This window comes from Bidens hawaiensis, unplaced genomic scaffold, assembly GCF_021521415.1.
Source record: "Bidens hawaiensis isolate Kalapana, Puna unplaced genomic scaffold, B.hawaiensis_p1.1 tig00012594_1, whole genome shotgun sequence".
In the NCBI taxonomy this organism is placed as follows: Eukaryota; Viridiplantae; Streptophyta; class Magnoliopsida; order Asterales; family Asteraceae; genus Bidens; species Bidens hawaiensis.
Window position 1 is genome coordinate 18,581 of NW_027492034.1, and position 14,375 is coordinate 32,955.

At 35.1% G+C, this 14,375-nt stretch overlaps 1 pseudogene; it reads left to right on the top strand.

The window, feature by feature from the left end:
- The first annotated feature begins 2,374 nt into the window (after positions 1 to 2,374).
- On the top strand, positions 2,375 to 3,158 carry LOC143541404 (putative ribose-5-phosphate isomerase 2 pseudogene; annotated as a pseudogene).
- The last annotated feature ends 11,217 nt before the right edge of the window (positions 3,159 to 14,375 follow it).

Here is a 14,375-nt window from a genome sequence, read left to right on the forward strand (position 1 = left end):
GTATTAAATTGGTTAATGTCATTTATGCTTGTGTACTTTGTTATTAACTAATTTCAAATTATATTTAGGATTGTATCGGATGTATTGATGGTACACACATAGGGGCCTGCATCCCAGAGAGTCAACAACTACCTTATATTGGTAGAAAAGGGGTACCAACTTTCAATGTAATGGCAACATGTGATTTTGATATGTGTTTCACATTCGTATCGATCGGATGGGAGGGTTCAGCACATGACACACGCGTTTTCATTAAAGCAACCCAAGATAGTAAATTCAACTTCCCACACCCACCTGAAAGTAATATTTATAATTTTTTACACATGTATTTGGAAATGTTTCATGTTACTTTTAATAAATTCCAACGTCTTTTGTTTTTCAACTCCTTTATCAGGTAGATATTATTTGGTTGATAAAGGATATCCAGGCAAAAAAGGGTACCTTGTTCCATATTCCAAGACAAGATATCATCAATCTCAATTTCAAAGGGAGCCCCCGAATAATATACAAGAAGCTTTCAACCGATCACATTCATCTTTATGAAGTTATATTGAGAGATCATTTGGAACTTTGAAGAAACGATTTAAGATACTTGGTACAATGCCCAAGTATAGCGTGCAAACACAAATTGATGTTATCATGGCAACATTTGCATTGCATAACTATATACGTAATTCTCAAGAAGATATCATGTTTACTACAATTGAGCAACATCCAAACTACATACCATGAGATGAACTTCATGATATTAGTAACCATTACACAAGCACCAGCGGTCTATTTGAAGGAACAACAAATGAGAGGAAACATGTTCGCAACAATATTGCTACTTTGATATGGAATGCACGAGAATAATGATTTAATAATATTATATTTTATTCTCGACTGTTTGCCAATGACTGTGTTTTATTTAATAGAAAATAACCATGTTTTATTTATTTGAGAAAAAACTTATACACACACACACATATATGTGTGTGTGAGAGAGAGAGAGAGAGATTACGTTTACCATTATGTTTTTTAGTTATGTCCATTTTGGTCATTTTATACATTTTATTAAAAGCTTCAGCTACTCTGCCAAACACCTAAATATATCTAAAAAGCTACAGCTATCAGCTACAGCTTCCAGCTTCTAGCCACCAGCTAATTTTGCCAAACATACCCTTAGTCTTGAATAGACTAACTTTTTTTTATATAAAAGCAATACATCATTTCTTAATTCATATGTGGATATTATAATCTACTACTCTTCTAGCACACTCGTACTTATCTTCCTTCAATTTTAAGCTCCTGCCAAAACTTGTTTATATGAGTAGTCACCGCTTTTTAGGTTCGACAAATCACCTTTGTTTGTCGTATCATACTATTATAGTATGTTGAGTTGTAGGGTCTTTATTACAAATTATATTGTAATTGTAATCAACAACGGCCTTCCAAGTAGTAAGTTATATGATGGTTCGTACGTTATTCTTGGATTTTAATAATAAAAATCACTCAACTTAGCTTCCCATTTTTATGATTTTATATAAAAATAAACATTTGAGAGGTTAAGGTTAGATAATAAAAATTGTTTAGACAAACTAGCTTGATTGTGGTGGAAGTGGAATGATAAGGTGATCCATGATTTCATTCATACTGGATGTTTAGAAGGGATAATTTATATGAGCTATATGCTTATACAAAATGAGACAAAACACATAAAGAATGGGACAAAATCACATACATGACTTGATTATATGTAGTACTTGTTGATATACCTATTGATTTAGGTGTCTTACACTACGTATATATGATTATGTTTGAAAAGTAAAAAGCAAAAGATACGAACAATTTACTAAAGGAAAAAAAAAGCCAGTATCCAACTATATGAAGTTGACACAAAATAACATATATTAAACGTGTTATAACATATAATACTATAATAGCAAATTAAATTCCTTGACACTAATTAAAATGTGACTTATAATAGTAATAATCATGTGGTGACAAAGCCTGGACAAAAACACTCGTGTGTGTGGGTGGAGGACTCAAAATTTTTTGATAAAAAGAGGTAAATTTAGATCGTATATCACAATACACTACTATCACGTCAGTTGGCTTCAGTTAAATCATATGACCATATAAACCTTCCTTTTTCACATCCTATAGTATTTTGTATAATATTTGCCAAATATACAAGCTAATATAAATAAAAGTGTTAAATTGACGTATCAGCTACACGAAAACGCGTGGGTTTGTTAGCATATTTTAATTATTTTAGTCCACAATGAATGAATCCTCACCCAAGCGTTATAAATACCCGCACCTTTCTCCTCTCAAAATCATTCAGATCTTCATTTTCAAAGCTGTTAACAACTAAATCTAGCTAGCTAATATGGCTCTAGCTTATCTCGGATCCAAGAAATCCAACCCCGCCGCCCTAATGTCTTCACCACCCCACCTCCGTCTAACCCAAGACGACCTCAAAAAGATTGCCGCCTACAAAGCGGTCGAGTTCGTCGAGTCTCGCATGGTCCTGGGCCTCGGCACCGGGTCCACAGCCAGACACGCCATCGACCGCATTGGTCAGCTTCTCCAACAAGGCAAACTCACCAACGTAACATGCATACCCACTTCAAAACAAACCCACGAGCACGCTTTATCTTTAAACATACCCCTTTCGGACCTCGACGCCCACCCGAGCGGATGAAGTCGACCCGGATATGAACCTAGTCAAAGGCCGAGGCGGGTCGTTGCTACGTGAGAAAATGGTTGAAGGTTGCTGTAACAAGTTTATTGTGATCGTTGACGAGTCGAAGCTGGGCGAGCGGGGGTTGGCAATGCCGGTCGAGGTCGTGCAGTTTTGTTGGAAGTTTACTGCGAATAGGTTGCAAGTCTTGTTTGAGGAGTGTGGGTGTGTTGCAAAGTTAAGGGTGAATGGGGATAATGGTGAGGCATATGTGACGGATAATGGGAATTATATAGTGGATTTGTATTTTAAAAAATGTATTGGGGATTTGAGGGCTGCTGGGGATAAGATGTTGAGGCTTGCTGGGGTGGTGGAGCATGGGATGTTTATTCATATGGCTACTACTTTGATTGTGGCTGGGGAGTTTGGGGTTACTGTGAGGAATAAGTGTTAACAAATTGGGTTAGATATTTGTTTCGAGCTAACATTATTTGATTTGATGTGAAACTAGGGTAACTAGGATTAATGTTTCTCCGTCGGTTAATTTTTTTAATATTTATTTAAATAAATATTTATGCTTTAGTTTGACAATTACTATAGTCGAAAAGGCATTTGGTCTAATGGTATCTAAGTGTGTAAATAAGTCAAGCTTAAACTTGGCTCTTGAGTCGTTTTTAAAGCTCTAGTTTAGCTCACTTATTTTTTATTGATTAATTCATATACATTTCTTGTTAATATTATATATTTTGAGAATAATCTTGAACAAGCCTAAGCTTTGGTCAAACTCATCTAGTACATTAAATGATTTTTGTTTGTGGCCCGGGCTCGATAATTAAATGATTTTTGTTTGTGACTCGGGCTCGGCTTGACAAGTACTATTGTAGCGGTTTTTGTCAACAAAATTAAATATGTTGGCAATTTCGATTTAAGAGCGATTTGACGTGTAAGGTAAGTAACATGATTTATGAAGTGGATAATTATAAACAATTAAATGTGCTTATATTTAATGGTTAGTATAATTATTATGTCCTAATATTTAAGAATCCTAATTGTAGGCTAAATGTGATAGGTTAGATTATAAATGCCTAGCGTTGAGGTTTAGAGATTGTAATATGAGTAATTGAGTTTTGGTAAAGTTTTTCAATAACAAACGTGACTAAGTTCGTGTTCAATACCTGATACCAATTTCTCTATAAACTATTCCGTGATGCAATTGGGAGGATAAATAAAGGAAGATTTTGAATGATATGGTGTCTACATAATAAAAAAGGATATGACAAGAAGATACAAAGTCTCAAGTTGTTTTTGGGTCCTTATATTGTTACCGACTAAATCATTTGCTTAAAGTGCACACATACACACCACGATTGTTCTTTTTATAGAAAATAAAAACTCAATGTCCACGTAACTGGAACAGACATTGAACATGGACGGGATTATATTATAATCGATTCAACTAAAAAACATAATAAAATAAAATAAATTTGTGTTATCAAATTGGTGGTATTAATGGTTCTTAGTTAAACCGGTTGAACCAACTTGTACGGTTTGGTTTTAATAGCATTGAGTAAACGTTAATATTGACGGAAATACATGCTTCACTTCAAACCGATCAAAAGTTATTTTAATTGTGTTATTAACTCATGCTTTATAGTGTTTGGTTTCTCAAGTCACTTTAGAATAGTTGACGTGAAAAAAGAAGCGTAAATGATATGACATGAATTTACCGGGTATAAGAGGGCAAGTGCCTCTTAGAGCATCCGCAATCCGTTCTCTTAAAGCATCCTCAATCCTTTCCTTATCCCTACCATCTTCATCTTTAAAGTTTAGATTATAAAAAATATCACTCGATCTCATTCCCTATATTATATACCCAATCATCAAATACAGAGAGAAAGATTTAGAGAGCTACAAAAAAATCGCCATACAAGGAGAGTAACTGTTGATCTCATCTCGAAAAGCATTCGCATTGGAATCCTCATTCCTATAACTAAGGTAAAAAACACATATATCCTTTAAAGTTGTTCATCTTTTAAAAACGAACATGTTGGATTTTTCATATTTATCGCCTTTCAATTAAAGAATAATTTTTATTCTTTCATAATTAATTTTTCCTTGTTTCATTGACAACCACTCGACACTCATATCTCACAAGTTGTGGGTAGTACAGTAATGTAGGATTTTGAAACGAGCCATCCTATTTGGGCCTCCTTTTGGGCTTACTTTCTCAGCCTGGTCTATAGTAGAGGTGTACAAAATCGGTTTTAAACCCAAACCAAACCGGTTTATAAACCGAACTGGTTTGGTCAACGGCTGGTCAAAACCGGTTTGACTCAAACCGGTTCGGTTTATAAACCGGTTTAGACACAGGATAGGCCGACCTGGTCACGTCGGTTCGGTTCGGTTTATAAACCGGTTTAGCCGGTTTTAAACCCGTTTTAACCGGTTTTTCTCAAACCGGTTCGGTTTTAAAACTGGTTTGATAGATATTAAGGGGAACCAGTCATGAAACTGACGGTTTGGGAACCGGTTTGGGTAAAACCGGTTTTAAACCCAAACCGGTTCGGTTCGGTTTGCCTAAAACCGGTCCCAAACCGGTTTTTTTGTACACCTCCAGTCTATAGCCGCACAAATCCCTTTGTTTTTCAAACCGGATAGTTTTAAAATCGCTTTGAATTGGGTAAAAAAAAGAGTCAAAAAAATAGGATTGGGGTAATACCAGTTTGGTTTGAAACAGGTTTCTAAAAGAAAAATTGAAGGGATCAGATCGGATTGGAATTTGAAGATTATATCGGACTAGGACTAACAAATTGGTTTCAACGGATACATCCTCAAACTGACATATCAAATCAGAAGTAAACCGCTTTCATCCAAATTGGTTTTGATATCTGCTACGGATCTAGTTTGAGACCCCAAACCGGTTTTGATGTGCATCTACAGGCTAAACGTGCACAAAAAAACCGGTTCTGTACCCGAACTGGTGGAACCGACCCGGAACCGGTTCCGGTTCGTACCCGGTGTACCCCATACCCGGTTAGGGTATTATTATACCCGGAAAACCCTACCCGGACCCATATATTTTCCCAAAAATCGGTTCCTACCCGGTTCCTAAATGGAGCCGGTTCCTACCCGAAATAACCGGTTCTGCCGGGTTTTTTTTTTAAAAAAGAGTCGTTGTAACCGGTTCCAACGGTAATATAGCCGTTGGAACTGTTCCAACGGCTATATTACCGTTGGAACCGGTTTTTGAGCTTAAAAAACTATATAAAGGCTTGATCATTCACTTTTACCACTCCAACTCAAAAACATCAAGAAAACTTATCGATTTAGACTTTCCACCAATTTTTTTCAATTCCATTCCACCACCATTTGATAACTAGTTATTATGGCAAGCCAAAACAAGGGCAAAAGAAATGCGGCGGTTACCGATTCCGTTTTTATTAACCCGGTTTGAGCCGAAGATGACCCCGAAGTTGCAAAGATCCTCCCTCATAACCGCAACGAAGAAGTATGGCGGAATTGGGATTTGGTTGAGTTGCTTAATGGAGACGTTAAGGCTCGTTGCAAATTTTGTGGCACTTATTTAAAGCATGATTCAAACTCTACTTTAAAAAAACACATCAAGAAGAAATTTTGCAAGGCGTTGAAAGAAGTTCCCGTCACGGTCCAAGCCGAATTGGGTAAAGATGGGGCAATATTTCGTTACAACGTGAAAGCGGTTCACGATAGGATAGCGAAGTTCGTGATTCGACAAGGTTTGCCGTTTAACCACTTCGACAAGGTTTTTTCGTTGTTTTCGTCCCGCCATCTACGACTATCAAGCTTTGTTACCGGCGGCGGGGGCTTGACTTGTAGAGCTGGACGACTCCCCGGCTTCTCCTTTTTTGGCATCCAAATGCTTTTTTTCCTTGCAATACTTATTGATATGCTTTCGAAGGGTGGAATTCAATGCCGCCTTCAAAAACTTGCTGCAGTATTTGCATCGCGCCATCTCCTGTGTGTCGGTCATGACACACAGGTCTTAGTGAACCCAAACCTCGGGGCATCTCGGGGTGTCGATAACCATAACAACTTCGTCATTGGTTGCCATTGATAATGGTTAGTGGTTTAACAAGTGGATTAACAAGTAATTGAAGTGTTTAACAAGTTAGGGGAGTTGGTTAAGAAGTTCTAAACCTAGGACGTCTATATATAGTAAGTGGGGGTGGGTATAAACATTCAAAACCGGTTCCAACGGTCTAAAAACGGTAATATAGCCGTTGGAACCGGTTTCCAACGGTCAAAAATGGTTTAAATAAGGAAAACCCGCCGGAACCGGTTTTCGGGTATAAACCGGACCCGGTTCCTACCCTACCCGGTTCCATTAGTTCCTGATATTTGCCTACCGGGTCGGGTCCGGTTCCTACCTTGTTCCTGACAGGAACCGGTTCCATTTTATACCCGGTACTTAAAAAACCGGTTCCTAGGTTTCGAGTTTTAAAGAAAGCCGATTTGTGCACGTCTGCTGCAGGCTACTAAGTTGTCCTTTAATTTAATTAATTATTTGAAGATGGTAAAACATTTTGTCTTGTCTCTATGAAGATATGATTTTTGGTGATATATTTGAATAATCTAGTTACCTTTTGAATTTGGATTTCTAACTTTAGGTGTTTTTAAATTTATTGGGTTATACTTTTAATGCATATATTGTGTTGTATCTCTCGGTAGTTTCCAATCTTTCCCTCCACATTTTGAGCATCATGTCTGTTTTATTTACATTTTTAATTCTAATTTAAATCCTGTTTTCCCAACTTATTTATGACATAAGATGATTAAATACGACCATACATATGTCATGAAAACCAATGTTGCCCAAGGGTGTAGGGTGCCCTTGGGAAAAATGTATGTAGAATCGTACCATGAATTAGAATTGCCACCTAAAATACAAGAAAGCATGTGATGTGATAAGGCGTCTCCTTATCAATATAACCATCACAATATCACATTACTGAGTTTAGAATATCGAAATAGTGATCAAATCCAAGGCTGCAACTTAGTGTAACCCGAGGGGTCCCCGAACCCCCTCAAAAAAAATTTATACGTAGTATAAATTTATTCATTTTTAGTCCAAAAATATACTTGTTTTTCATTTGAAAATTTTTATACGGATCTTTATAATTATGTATTTGGAACAAGAGAGATGTTTGACATCGTGAAATGGATGTTCATATTTATTTATTTCCTTACTCCTATTATTCTATTCACAACCGATTCTCATTTAAAATACAATGAAAATTACCCTTCTTTTCATTGGTTCCTCTTGCATAAGATTAATAATTACTTTCTTGACCAACAACTAGCCGACTTAAAACCTACATCGTCATATCTCTTAACAACTCGTTCACACTTTAATCCATATTCACATATATAGTACTGAAAACTTATATAATTTCATATAACGTTTGGTCTCTCTTTTTTTTACGTGCATGTTTTAATTAAAAAATAAAAAACGTTTTGACATGTAGGCATGGGGGCTTTCACTAATTCTTTATAAAAAACGCGTAATAGTTTAACTAACAATACAATTATTATTTAATTTTTTTTTCTTTTATAAAATAAGTGAGCGGGCTGAATTTGATTGGGACCCCACACACGCTTGAGCCTTTTGCCCTGTTAATGCAGTAGTGCACTTTGGGGCTCAAGCCAACGCCCCTTTATACTTGGTTGCAAGGACATATCGGGGGCCATGCAAGCCTTGGCTGTGTCTAGAGCCTGCTCTCGATGGAGCATCAAAAATAATGTCTAAATTGAAGCTAAATGGCTAATAAGACAAATAATAGGGGCCCAAAACGTCCAAATAACAACCAAATAAGGACATAGGCACAATAATAGACTAATAGTGATAATGTGTATATGATAAAAAACTTTGTTTTGCTTACTGCTATCACAATTATCGTTAATCTTTGGAGAATATAATTACACATAAGTGCCCAATTTTAGTACTCGTATGGGCCATCCGAAATGTCAGAGACAATACTGCTTGGTTGTAATGGTCTGGCTGGAAATATGTTGATGAGGTGACAACGGTGCTACCCTGCTATGGTTGGCATAAACACACATGCTAACCTAAACACGCATGCTTTTTATGACAAATTTCAGCTAAAAATTTATATCAAAATCGATCAAATGTTATGCGGTTAAACCTTCTCTTTTCTGCTTAAAGGTTGTTTAGTTCTACAAGGACGAAGGACAATCACTTTTTAGTGGAAAGTTAAAGTCTAGTTAATTTGTGTAATATATAAAAAAGACTAGTTATAAAAACTTGTAGGAGGTATGATGCCTTTCTTGAATATGACCACAAGTAAAGTAAGAAAGAAAAGATGAAGGTATAAAATACGCCACACGGTTTTGGCCTTTACTTTCGGCTTTGGCTATAGCTAATCTCATGGGGTAACAAAAAGATATAAAGCTAATCACTTTTGACTTCTTGCTAATTGCTAAATGGATCATTCTTGTAAACCTAGTGATTTAATTTGTAATTTTAATTAAATGATTTCAGAGTTAAGTAATTGATCAATAGTCTCAAACGTTTTTTTGTAGGGTGTGCATGATACCTTAAAAACTTACCAGGAATTGAAAAAAAAAAACCAAACCAAAACACAAACCGACAGTTTGGTTTTATGTTTACGTGAAAATTGAACTTTCATTTCGGTTATGGCTTTGAATATAATAAAAATAGAAAAAAACAAATCGAGCCGAATTTATAGATTTTCATTTTTTATTTTAAGTCATTTATAAGAATTTAGTGGATACTATAACCCAAATATTTAAGCATAAATGTATAACAATGAATTAGATATTATTTAAAATAAAATATCAATGTTTGGGGCATATAATCATGTCAGTGCCACGTGACACCACATTTATTTAGATCGGGTGTAGTGGGGCACTTTGCCCATTCAAAAAGCCCCAAAGCTCCCGAGAATACCCCCCCCCCCCCCCCGGCGCTTTGATGGTGGGGTGCGCTTCCCACAATACTTCAGGTGAAAGTTTGGTTTAGTCAATATAGCCGTTAGTAACGGGTACTTTAAAAAAAACATTTTATTTATTAAACTCCATCCTTTATATAATCAAACGTATCAAATGTAAGGCCCCGCACAAGGATGCCCTACGTTGACGTTGGATTTATTCATAAACAAAGTATAAAATCAGAGTTAATTAAAATTTTTCGCGGAATACTTAAACTTCAACCATATATTACATAAACATTCAAATCTTGTCTTAACCATCATTCAACTTGTCTTTAATAATTAAAAATAGAACAAAAGAAACATCATAACATTTCTTCCATAGATGCTAACCTCTTCAATCCATGTCATGTGTCTCATTCAAGCCAGCTACTTTATCCTATTTGACTTGGTGCATACTAAAGTCAGCTACGTTAGGTGAGTTCTAGTTTAACAGGGAACATACCATACATTCATATTTATACACATACACATACTTACATACGTTCCTTTTTACCATTCTTAGCATCTTAGCACTTACTCATTCATGGATACCATAAGGGTTCGTAACCCTACTTACACTTACATACTCTCAATATATATATATATATATATATAAAAGATTAGCATTTGATGCACATTGTTAATTCAAACAAAGCATCTTACTTTCTTACTTACGAGTATGCACACAGCCCCAAAACGTTAAAAGGAAAGGGGGCTAAAAACTCACCTGGATTCTGTTATGTTCAGAGCTAATGGTAACTCTCTTCTTCAACTGGGCACGACTGTTTGTTTATAAAGTATAAGCATTAATTAACTGCTTAACTGGACAAACAGAACTGACCAAATTAATAAACTGAAACAACTTGTTAACTAAGCTAACTTGGTAAACTTAACTTGTTAATTAGGTTCGGATTAGGGGGTTATTGTTACCAACTTGGTTTATTAGGCTTAACTAGTTCTCACTAACTGAATTAACGGGTTCAGTTAGCCTTTCCTATTTGCATGACAAGCCGATCTTGCATCTCTCATAAAGCCATCTCGTGTTTGAGGTTTTCTCGCATGGGGTTAACTCGCATGTCAATCTAGCATGCCCAACTCGCAAGTCAAACTTGCAGTCCCAACAAGTCAGATCTCGCATTTGGGCCTAACTCGCATTCCCAGTCCAGACTCGCATTAGGGTCCAACTCGCAAGCCTAAATCGTAACCATCCATCTCGCAACTGGGACTCAACTAGCATTTCACGTTCAGGCCAAATCGCATCCCATAGGCATGGTTGTATCTCACAAAAAATAATGCGAGTTCCGGGTTTCGAACCCAAGACCTTCAGCTCCCAACTCTACGTCTTAACCACCCAACCAACGTGATTATGTATTTGATGTTTTATTTAACTCGATTATATACTAATATTGCTGCTCCTCTTATTAATCCGTTTACTTAACTAATCCAGTCTTTATTATTTGTTGTTATTTTTATTAGGGACATTGGATTTTAATAATTCAAACTTTGGCTAGTATTAATCTTATCTTAAAAAAATTCCATTGGATAATCCCAACTTTCATCCTATTGACCTCCACCGAGTCCTTTCCTAACAGAGACTAACTTGGTTAGTTTTAGGGTCCAATTTGAGAGGGACAAATGAAAAAGGTAAATAAACTTTAAAACCCACCACCGCTGCCCATCGCTCCCGCCGCTGCCCATCGCTCCCGCCGCCGCCACTGTCACCTCCGCCACTGTCGCCACCACTGTCCCGCCGCTGCTGCCACCACCACTGCTGCCACTGTCACCTGCGTCGCCACAACTCACCACCGTCCAGATCATAGGTTTATGAAGGAGTGATTGAAAATTAATATATTATTAATAATTAGGGAATATCTATATAATATTATTTTCAAATTATAAATATATAAAATTGATTAATACATAGTAAACATCGAGCCTGAAAAACCACTCATATCAATGAGTCGAGCTTGAGCTTTAGAATTAAAGATAGAAGCGAGCTGGGCTCGTCTCAGCTCGTTTGCACCCCTAGTCGAAGAGAAAAATAGTCTTGGTTTATAATAAACAAAAGTTTTTTACCCCATTAACTTGAAAAAATGACATATTTTATCCAAAAACTAACCGGGTTAGTTTCCGCTAATAGAAGACTCACTGGAGACCAGTATAACAAAAATTAGGATTAACACAATGAATTTCTTAAGTTTACTAATAGGTTAATGGCGATCAAATGACCAAAATTTAGATTATTAAAATCTATTATTATAATAAACAAAAACCTTTGTTGTGTCACATGACATCTAATTGTCCCATTTTATGCCAAGTGGCATCATTATTGTTCAATTTTAAAAGTTATAACTATCTAATTAAAACAATTAATAAATATTCTAAACATTCCATATTAATGATATATTTATAATTTTTTAATAGTAAATAAAGTAAAAAAAAAGAAATAAAAGAATGTATGTAGAACTTCTGAAACTCATTTTTGTGTGTGTAAATTTGTGTTGTATGTTTTTGGTTTGTTAGTGACCGGTTTAGAATGTGCCACGATTCGTCTTTACTCTAAACAGTAAGAAAATGGTTCATCGCATTTGATTATTTTTTACTATTAATTCTATATATTAAACTTTTTTATTTGTATTGATAACTTTTGCTAAAGTGACATAATTTAGCACCCACGGATAATAGATTGATCATGGTGCATATAAGTACTCTTTCTTTTAAATCTAATAATTATGTGCATTTTTTTGTCACATGTTAATGGATAGTGAGATTCATTATGCTTATTTATTGTCACAAACTTGCATCAAATATAGTTTCGGACCAAAGTGATATAGAAAACGACTTGTTTTGATTTTTAAAATAGAGTGGTGTCATGGTGTATTATATTTCCTTGATATGTTTATATCCATTTGTTTTCATTAAGCAAGACATTGTGTTGTCAGTTATTGACACAACACTCATTTTTTTTTAATTTCAAATATTGCAAGTTAAGGCCATAAAGTATACTTGGCTATTGTAAATGATAAGGAAAATGGTTGTAATTATGGGTGTTGCAAAACGATTTTGTACAAAATCATTGTAAGAAGTAAAATCATGAGCAGGGTGCTCAAAATACTAATTTGTTTATTTTAAGTTGGTTGTTTGTTATTATGATTTGCTTTTGTTCTATCTTTATATGAGAATCTCAAAATTGTTTGATATATGGGAGAAATGATAGTTTGGTTTTCAGTAAGATACTTATTTGTTGTAAATAAAACCTTTCCAACTGTTTTTTTTACTATAATTTACGTAATGGGTCACAACAAGTTCCACTTGAAACAGATCCACTTTTAGTATAACTTGAAACATTTCAGGCAAGTTCAGCTTTATTCGACCTTTAAGTAAACGGGTCAAATTTGCTACCTGTGTTCTCTTATAACTGGCAAAACGGACGGGTTGTGTCAATAGGCGCAACACATAAGAACCGGTTTGGTCGCTACAAGTTAGGGTCAAAACTGGCCATTTTAAGAAAAATATTACTTTTGGTTCAAAACATATGTTCTTTACTCTTTTTTGTTTTTACTTTTACACGCAAATATAAAACTCACTATAAATGTTTAGCAAAATGTGTCAAGATTATTTAAAATTAAAAGTTTAGTAAAATGGCATGTTTGAAACAAAAAAAAATTGTAATAAAATGCCAATAACTTTACTATTATTACCCTTTCTTTGCTGATATTACCAAATATGCAGCTGCACTTACTTCTAATTTTATAACCTAAGGTATGAGTTAGAAAAAAAGACATGAAGTAAGCCACACAAGTTTATTATTTGTTGGCTATGGATGGTTAATAATTTAATATCATTAAACCCTTAATTTGAATCATTTGAAAAATTACTAATTTTTTTTATTGATAGAAACTCCTGCAGTTGTTAGTTCAGTAACAACATATGCTGAAACTAACACAACAATATATTTAGAAGCAGTTTGTTTACATTTTTCAGCTCTTGTAATTTTTCAAGAGTTTCGATGTGTTTCTTGTATATGATTATTACAACTTGAAAAACCAAAATCATATGATAAAATAATGAATGAGATATAATTTTTCAAACCCGTATAATACACAGGTTTATAACCTAGTATAGTATATAAAAAAAAATCATATGTAAATTAAAACGTAGTACGTTATATAGTTTGGGGCCCAAACTATATAAGATTGAACATAAAATCTTTTCAATTTCGTTTGATAACGCGTCCAACAATACGGCCGCGGTTGGCCATTTAAAATTAAAGTATAAACCTATTTGTGATGGAGCGTTTTTTCATAGCCGATGCATTGCACATATTATCAACTTGGCCGTGCAAGATGGGTTAAACGTGATCGAAACGCAAAGAAACAATTTTAAAAGAATGTTACGAGATGTTTTTAGCAACAATAAAACATTTTCAAGATACAAAAAATTTTGTGTAGAAGCTAATTGTCAATGGTTGGGGCCAAATTGGGATTGTCCAACAAGATGGAACTCGATTTGTAATATGTTTGAGAAAGCCATCCAACAAAAAGAATCATTAATTGCGTTTCATCAAATTTTGTCAAGTAGGGGTAAATGTGCACCGTACGATCCTAGAAACTGGTTATTGATTGAGATCGTTACGGAGGTCCTTCAAATTTTTAAATCTTGCACAACTAGTTTATCCGGGGTTTACTATCCAACAAGCCCCATTGCTTTACCAAAAA